Source organism: Mytilus edulis, unplaced genomic scaffold, assembly GCF_963676685.1.
Source record: "Mytilus edulis unplaced genomic scaffold, xbMytEdul2.2 SCAFFOLD_444, whole genome shotgun sequence".
Classification (NCBI taxonomy): Eukaryota; Metazoa; Mollusca; class Bivalvia; order Mytilida; family Mytilidae; genus Mytilus; species Mytilus edulis.
In genome coordinates this window covers 20,798-29,794 of record NW_027267177.1, presented here as the reverse complement: position 1 = coordinate 29,794, position 8,997 = coordinate 20,798, and the positions used below count along the sequence as shown (strand labels likewise).

The 8,997-nt window shown below is 32.0% G+C and overlaps 1 long non-coding RNA gene across 1 annotated transcript; it reads left to right on the top strand.

Annotated features, from left to right (window-relative positions):
• The first annotated feature begins 759 nt into the window (after nt 1-759).
• Nucleotides 760-5,420, top strand: LOC139504949 (uncharacterized). The gene is made up of 3 exons (XR_011659464.1): nt 760-905; nt 1,869-2,006; nt 5,272-5,420. It is a non-coding gene; the product is annotated as an uncharacterized lncRNA (long non-coding RNA).
• Nucleotides 5,421-8,997: the final 3,577 nt, after the last annotated feature.

The window sequence follows — 8,997 nt, the reverse complement described above, 5'->3', positions numbered from 1 at the left end:
CCGTCCACTAACCTGGGACAGTGGTAAAACAGTCTTCCTCCAAATCTCAGTTTCATTGCTATAAAGAATAACTTAAAATCAAATTGAACAACAGAATTGTATAAGGTTAGGAAAGTACGTGAAGATATAGCACGTGTTTTAGCAATACAATTAGTGAAACGATTTTTAAGAGCATTATGTAGCAGAGACGACAAGGATGTTTCATTTATCTTGATATTAAGATAAAGTAGTTTTTTCTCTACATATTAATACCATCTAGGACATCTATTTTAACAAAGAATGTATGTTGTTTTATTTCTTCCGTTTATCAAAAACCTATAAGCCACCAGCGCTAATAAGGTTTTTATGTTATTTCTCAGTAACAAGAAATGCATTAAAGGATTTCGTTTTGTTTTTATATATCTGAACGCTAGCAATGTTCAAACAAATAGGTCAACTACGTCGTATCATAAAACAGCGCTAGTTTTTTTCATATATGAAACGTATATATAATCTATTAGGTTCATAGTTCGTGATAGTTTTAACAACACTGTCGCGTAGTGTTGTCATTTTAACGATATGTATTAACATCACTGTATAAGCGGGATGTTTAGCTAGCCATAACATTAGATTCAACCGACCATTTTTTCTTAAAATGTCCTGTACAAAGTCAGAAATATGAAACTTGTTATCAAATAGTCCGTGTCTATGTACATTGGGGTTTAAGCATCCGCAGCGCATGCATACATTTTTTCGTTAATTGCATAAACATATATTTAAAACATGTTTTTGTATTAACTTTAACGGTTCATTTTTTAACCTACGCCAATTTGTAGCCGTTTGGTCATTCTGTTGAAAGTGCGTACATGCGAACTACTTTGTTTACGTTTTCCAAGTTGGCGGCCGCCAGCGTACAAACCATGCAGGTATGAATTTTACTTATATTAAACGATATAACTATTTTAAATCAATGTATATGACAGAATTCAATTGCATAGGAGTCAGGTCTGATCGCTGGTGGACAATAATCCAAATTACCGTTTCTTGGAAGGAGAAATAACAGAAATTTTAAAAAGGGGGAGGGGGTACTTCAAAAAAAAAGTATCACACTTTATTCTAGCTGCGGTACCATACTGTGGCATGCATAAATTTATTCTCATAGACAGAAAATAGTGTGCTGGATATTAAAGATGGTAGGATCACCCCCTTCCCCTAAAAAAACCCACTGCATTATCATTATTGTGTGGCATTGGCATGATCAAGGATTTGTATTTGTAAAGTAAGTAAGTAAAACTTTATTTGGATTCGGCATATTGACAAACAGTACAAACATTTTTCTCTGTGTCTATAATTTCTAAACAATTAAACATTTATAAGCTGGAGTATATATCAGTAACACTCAAGAATGTGTCCACTCCTTAAAAGGGAGATAGATAGATAGATAATAGGCTGCAAATACTAATAGTTATGTTCAAATGCCAGAATCATGTATTTTAATTTACAAAAATGTACAAGTACAATGCATAATCACTTTTTTTTTTTTAAATGTACACAAAATGTACATGTACATTCCATTTATCGGTTGGATCATCTAGCTACTAATGGCTAGTTTACAGAAAACGAGGCATATATAATACTGTTATATTCCACTAACCTTATATTATATGATTATATATTTTTAATTTTTGTGTTTTTATTGAATTTATGCTATTTTGCATTGGTGTCCCTGTCTTCAATTTTCCCTCCTTTAAGACTTGCATGTGTAGGCTGACGGTAAAGACACAGAAAAGTGCAGGGGGAAATCATGATCAGTACCCCTCTTTTGTTGACTAGCTGTATATTTTAAAATATATAGTGCTGATTCTGATGATAGATAATTATTTTTTTAGGTTTCTTGTACTAAGTAACTGATTATCATGACACAGCTGTCATAACATGAGGTGCCAGGACAGGCAGGAGATGTGAGAAGTAGCAGTTTTAAAAATTTATCGTGGGAAATGTTAATTTTAATAGTATTTTATCTTTTGGTAAGTTTTAAATAGTCTTATATATAAAATAATTAGAATTTTGAATGTATACATGAGGGTTTGGATGGGTTAAATGATTAAAGATAAGAGAAAAAAGGGCCAGGTTAATTTTTGAAGATAAGAGAAAAAAGGGGTGAAAATTAAATGTTTACTGATACAGAATAACAGCTCCCCCCCCCCCCCCAAATCCAGACCCTCATACATACATACATGTACATATATTACAACATCATTTTTTTGTCAAAATAGGACAAGTGAATTCATATTTAAAGTGTAAATTAAGTTTCTAGTTTAAAAAAATAAAATTTAATGAAAAACTAAGGTCATATAATCATATGTAAATGTAAAATACTGCAATCTTTTGAAACAGATAAAATAATGTGAAATGTCAATTTTAGACCATGAAATTTAGTCCTCATTAAAACTGATTATTTCTGTAATATGCTAGAAATATAGGTAGGGTTGAACAAACCCTACTTTTGTACTTGAATGTCGGTTTGATAGTAAACTAATGTGCAATTTTATATGACTGTAAATGAGAAATCAGCTAATTTTGATTATTTTTGTCAAATAGTCTGTTCGGAGTACCATAAAAACAATATTTAAGTATGAAAATAAACAGTTTTGCTGATCTTACTCTTTCATTCATAATATTACATTCAATTTTGGCAAAAAATGACAAACTAAAGCAAATTTATAGCAACTCAATATTGAAATCTGTCACTAATCATGTGTATTTGTAACAAAAAGTTTGTTCCAGTGTGACATTTGTTCCGCCGGAACTAATTTCATAGAAAATATGTTCCACTGGAATTTATTTCACAGAAATATGTTCCACTGGAATTTATTTCACAGAAAATATGTTCCAGCATTGTAAAATTTGCTGTAACTAAATTTTATGATTAAATGTGAAATAAATTCTGGAACAAAAATCATAGCTCCATGAATTTTGTTCAAATCAATATTAAGTTTTTTTTTAAAGTTAAATAAGTTCCTGTTATATATTAAAGTTTTAAACAAACATGTATTTATTTAAAAATAAAATCAATGATAAAGTTCCGCTCAAACCTTTTTTCACAGAAAGAATCAGAAAATAAGTACATTTGCAACATATTGCACAGAAAAACGTTTTCTTGTTACATTTAAATTATTATAATGCTGTACTGAGTATGTTTGCATGGAATACTTTTGCAATTAAAGGCATGACTGTAACTATAGCATGGAAATAAGGAATAAAAGCAATGGTAATGTATCATACTTTGTATTTATGTTTTATTTGGTATTCCTTCTTGGTTTCTGTTAACTAGCATTACCCCGTTTTCTAGTCATACATGTACTTGGTTCATGGCACAGTTTCAAAAGAGTGTGTCTTTTTATATAATTGATCAGTCACTATGTCCATTTCAAATAAGTACATATGTTCATTTTCTAATATATACTCTTTTTCTAAATGATTTTTCTTATTCTTCTCTTTTCTGGCTGAAAGTGTCATATTTTACATTTTTACGGAGTATATAACTAAACATTTGCTTTACATATGCTATACTCCACAAGATCCGAATTAAAAGATTTTCACTTTTACTTTTCATTTATTATTGATATAATACTTAATTTTATAAAGCAATTGAATGATAACTTTAAACTCACTGATGACAAATTCTCATTATATAAGAGAACTTGTTCAACCAGTGGAACATATATCACAGTCAAGGAACTTATTTCACCGGTCAAGGAACAAATATCATAAACCTGGAACTCATTTCACTGAGGAAGGAACAAATTTCACCAACCCGGTACTTATTTCAACAGGTAAAGTGTGGAACTTATTTTATAGAGATGGAACAAATTATATAGAAATCATCTGTGAAAAAAGTTCTCCCAGAACATATTTCCTGTGATATTAGTTCCACTGGAACTTTTTTCACAGGAACAAATTTTTGCTCACATATTCTTCAAATATCTATAAATTTGTGATTTTTCTTTACATGATTTGAAGTTGGAGAGAATTGAAGATTTGAGCCACTATAAACATGCATGTATAATATCACTGTACTAGTATACATGTTTTTTAAGGGGCCAGCTGGACACCGCCTCCTGGTGGGGGAGTTTCTTGCTACATTGAAGACCCATTGGTGGCCTTCAGTTGTTGTCTGCTCTATGGTCTGGTTGTTGTCGCTTTGACACATTCCCCATTTCCTTTCTTAATTTTATGTATAAAAAATATCTCTGCATATCTGAAGCCCCAGACAAGTAAAATTTCTTTTGGACTAGTAAGTTTTTGCAAAACTTTGTTTGAACCAATAAGAAAAATGTCAGAATATTGGACTTTGGACTAGTAGTTGAGAAAAGATTTTGGTGCAGACTGTATATATACTGTAAACCAACTTATTTTTCGCGAGCGATTTATTTTCGCGACTTTCGCGAGTAGGAAAATAACGCGAATATAAATCGTCGCGAATATGCTTTATCTTAGATCTTTCCTTATTAAACTACATCATTGTATATCCAGAAATTAGAATATCGCAAAATTAAATAGCCGCGAAATAGACAAGAAAGGATAAAACGCGAAATAAAGTATCCGCGAAAAAAAGTTGGTTTACAGTATCACATTTCCTTTATCAAAACTTTTTTTCAAGCAGAAAAAATGAATGGGTTGAAGAAAAATTATTGAAGGCTTAGTAACATTTGTCAAAATTAAATATTTAAGGAAAATATGCTCTTTTTAGTGGCCTCCTCTCATGCTTGTTTCTAGCTATAGTATAAATTGCACTTATCAAAATCTTAGACCGACGCATGTTTTATTTTACTAAACACATAAATATATATATATTATATCAGATTTTGAATTATTTCTTCTAGAATGGTGTTTTTCTATGCATTCTACAAACTAGTTTTCTTTAAACAAAGCTCTAAAATACCTTGTGAAATATAATTTTAGCTTTTAAATTACATTCTGTAGTACATTGAAGTTGCAAAGGGAGATAAGATCAATATGTAATAGCTTCAAATTAAGATGTGAAAAAATATATGTTATATTTTACTAGATTTTTGCACATGATCTCCTGATATGTTCTGAATTTGATCACAGGTGGGTTTTTTTTTTATTGTTCATGTATCATTATGAATTGGTTTTTTTTTCTTATTTTTGTATGAACTATTCTGATCCTTCATAAAGTCAAATAGACAATACCAAACTTTGATTTAAAATGATATGCAATACAGTACATATACTATAAATCTATTAATTAATGATTTTTTCTTCTAGAATGGACATATATGGAACTGTAACACAGAGAAGCTGACTTGAGAGAAATATACTTAGTATTTGTGTGCTGATAGAGAATGACAGTCACAGACTTTTATAAATGTTGTTATTCAAACAATTAGCATACACACAGGAAATAAACATATATATAATTTTTACTTGTTTCTTTTTAAGTCAATCTTAAAAATCAATCTATGGAGAAGGGTCATAGTCAAAAACTAGTAAATTTTGATGTAAGCCATTACAGACATCCATATGGCCTTTACTACAGTAGACTCCGGCCAATCGGATACCCAAAATGTCAGCTAAAAATATCTGATTGTCCGATATATTCAATTAGCCGATGAACGTATATTCCTCCAAGTTTGTTTTTTTAAATTGACAGAAACAACCCTATTAAGATACCTATAGCTATTATAGCTGCTTTATTAATGGAAATTTGTAACTAATCTCATTGTTTTTTCAGGTACAAGTTCGGATAATTCGGTTGATTGAGTAACAGATCGATCAGTTGATAATAATGTATTTTGTTTATCTATTTGTCTATTTTGTAATGAGAAATAGTTCAAAGCCCAACATATGTTAATGCACCAGAATACATTTTAAGAATACCGTACATGGAAATCTCTACTGAGTTTTAGGTGTTAAGGTCAAACATGAAGAGATTATGAAATTGCATGGTAAATCTTTTTTTGATGATGTGCTATTACTTTATTATTACGATGATAAAGAGTTTAGTCATTTTTTAGCTCACCTGGCCCACAGGACCAAGTGAGCTTTTCTCATCACTTGGAATCCTTAGTCTTCCGTCATCTGTCGTCCATTAACTTTTACAAAAAATCTTCTCCTTTGAAACTACTGGGCCAATTCAACCAAACTTGGCCACAATCATCATTTGTGTATTTAACTGAAAAGAATGTCAAGTGACCCGGCAAACCTACAAAGATGGCGGCCATGGCTAAAAATTGAACATAGGGGTAAAATGTAGATTTTTGCTTACAACTCTGAAACCAAAGCATGTAGAGTAAATCTGACGCCGGATCATATTGTTAATCAGGTCAAGATATATCTGTTCTGAAATTTTCTGATGAATGGGACAACCCATTATTGGGTTGCTGTGGGTTGCTGCCCCATAATTGGTAATTTTATGGAAATTTTGTCTTTTTTGGTTATTATCTTGAATATTATTAAAGATAGAGATAATCTGTTAACAGCAATAATGTTCAATAATGTTCAGCAAAATATGTCAAAATGACAAAAATGGTCAGTTGAGAGTTATTGACCTTTATAGTCAAATTTTTTAAAACTTTTACAAAAATCTTCTCTATAACTACTGATATATAAAAAAAGAAGATGTGGTATGATTGCCAATGAGACAACTATCCACAAGAGACCAAAATGACACAGAAATTAACAATAAGAGGTAACCGTATGGCCTTCAACAATGAGACAAATTGAACCAACCTTGTCCACAATCATCAATAGGGTAATTTTTTTTTTAAATGTGTCCGATGACCCTGCCGGTGAACTAAAATGGCTAACATGGCTAAAATTAGAAGAATGCGGTTTTTCGGTTCATATCTCTGAAACCATTTAGAGCATATCTGACGAGGATACAAATGTTCATTAGACCCAGATCTATTTGACCTGAATGTTTTAGGCCAATCAGGCAATTTGTTGTTGGGTTGCTGCCTCTGAATAGTTAATTTTAAGAAATGTTTGCAGCTTTCGGTTATTATCTTGACTGAGAAAGTAAACAAATCCTGGTTACAAACTAAAACTGAGGGAAACGCATCAAATATAAGAGAACACATAACAGAAACACAACATACACATTGTGTAACACACACAGAAACGAACTATAATATAACAATGGCCATTTTCCTGACTTGGTACAGGACATTTTAAGAAAAAAAATGGTGGGCATGCCAAACAACCCGCTTTAATGGCAATGTTCATTGTAGATAGAGATAATTGTAAGCAGCAACAATTTAAGTAACGTAAGATCTACAATAACATCACCAAAACACAATTTTTGTCATGAATCCATTTGTGTCCTTTGTTTAATATGCACATAGACCAAGGTGAGCGACACAGGCTCGTTGGAGTCTTTTGTTTAGATGCTACAAGCAACTGGGCATCTGGCTAACTATATTTGGATAGTTTAAATTTGACATTTCGGTGCTTTAATAGCTACTTATGCGGTATGGGTTTTGGTGATTGTTGAAGGCCGTACTGTGTCAAATAGCTGTTACTTTCTGTGTCATTTGGTCTCTTTAAGATTTGACAAAGTGGCAATCATACAACATCTTCATGATCTTCCTACTAAGCAATATTGCCGTAAGATATGAACAATCATCTTTGACATATGTACATTTATCACTTGTAAATTGTTCCATAATGCAGGTATGCAGCTTGTTTATAAATTCACCATAATGTAGACACTTATTTCATGATAATGGAACACCGTATCGGTGGTCACGTAGTAGCGTGTTTGTCTAGGGGTCGTGTGTTCAAATCATGGTTGTAAAATAGGTGTTTGAGGCTTCTCAAATAACCACGTAGCATTAAGGGAAAAGAGCAAAGACTGTTCTGCTTGGAGTCAGATTGATTGTGTACTAGCACGTTGATAATTAGCCTCAGTATAAGTGTCTTGTACAAATCAAGGCAAATAATCATTTCACATTATTATGTTCTCGTTATATTATCTTATCGTCTTGAATGTTGGACGTTGAGTAACCATATTTTTTTTTATCCTTGAACAAAACATATGGGACGAGAATGAGGAATGTGGGAAAGAGACAACAACTCGACCATCGAACAGACAACAGCAGAAGGTTATCAACAGGTCTTCAATGCAGCGAGAAATTCCCACACCCGGAGGCGTCCCTCAGCTGGCCCCCATACACATAATAATTATATATTAGTTCAGTGATAATGAACGCCATACTTAACTCCAAATTATACACAAGAATACTAAAATTAAAAATGATACAAGACTAACAAAGGCCAGAAGCCCCTTACTTCGGACAGGTGCAAAAATGCAGCGGGGTTTAACATGTCACAAGTTATGAGATCTCAACCCTCCCCCTATACCTGTAGCCAATGTAGAAAAGTAAACGATAACAATACGCCAATTTCTATTCTGGCAAATATTGATAATAAATTTCCAATATCTTAACCTGGGGGAAAAAGCAATTAAATAATTTGAATAAGTCTTATGGTAGATTTTTTTTCAAGCAGTCTTTTCGTTTCCACTTGCAGTTTCGACTTTTAATATAAAGTATTCATTTTAATAATTTATTTAACTCTACATTTAATAAAATGCAAACTTGAAGAAAACCTATCGAAAAATTACAAAAGGTCACTGAAATTTGAATAACTCGAATCGTATATTATCAGCGTCAATTCATTGCTATTTCCTTGCTTTTTTGGGTCTTTGGTGTAAACCCCAAAAAAGTAATTCCGACCGCAGATGGCAGTTAGGTCCGCTGCTGTATGCCCTAAGGTAATCGGTGCCCTCAGGTAATCGTGGCAATAGTGCCCATATGCGTAGTAATAACATGATCTAAAAATAGAATAAACTAAAAATACATCATTGTACTTTCTATTTCGACTGACAGTATATGTGCGAAAAATAGGAGAAAACAGGAACACATACAAATTTTTACAATAAGTTACGACAAATAATTCACGAAAAAATCCAAATATTTGGTTTATTTGTGA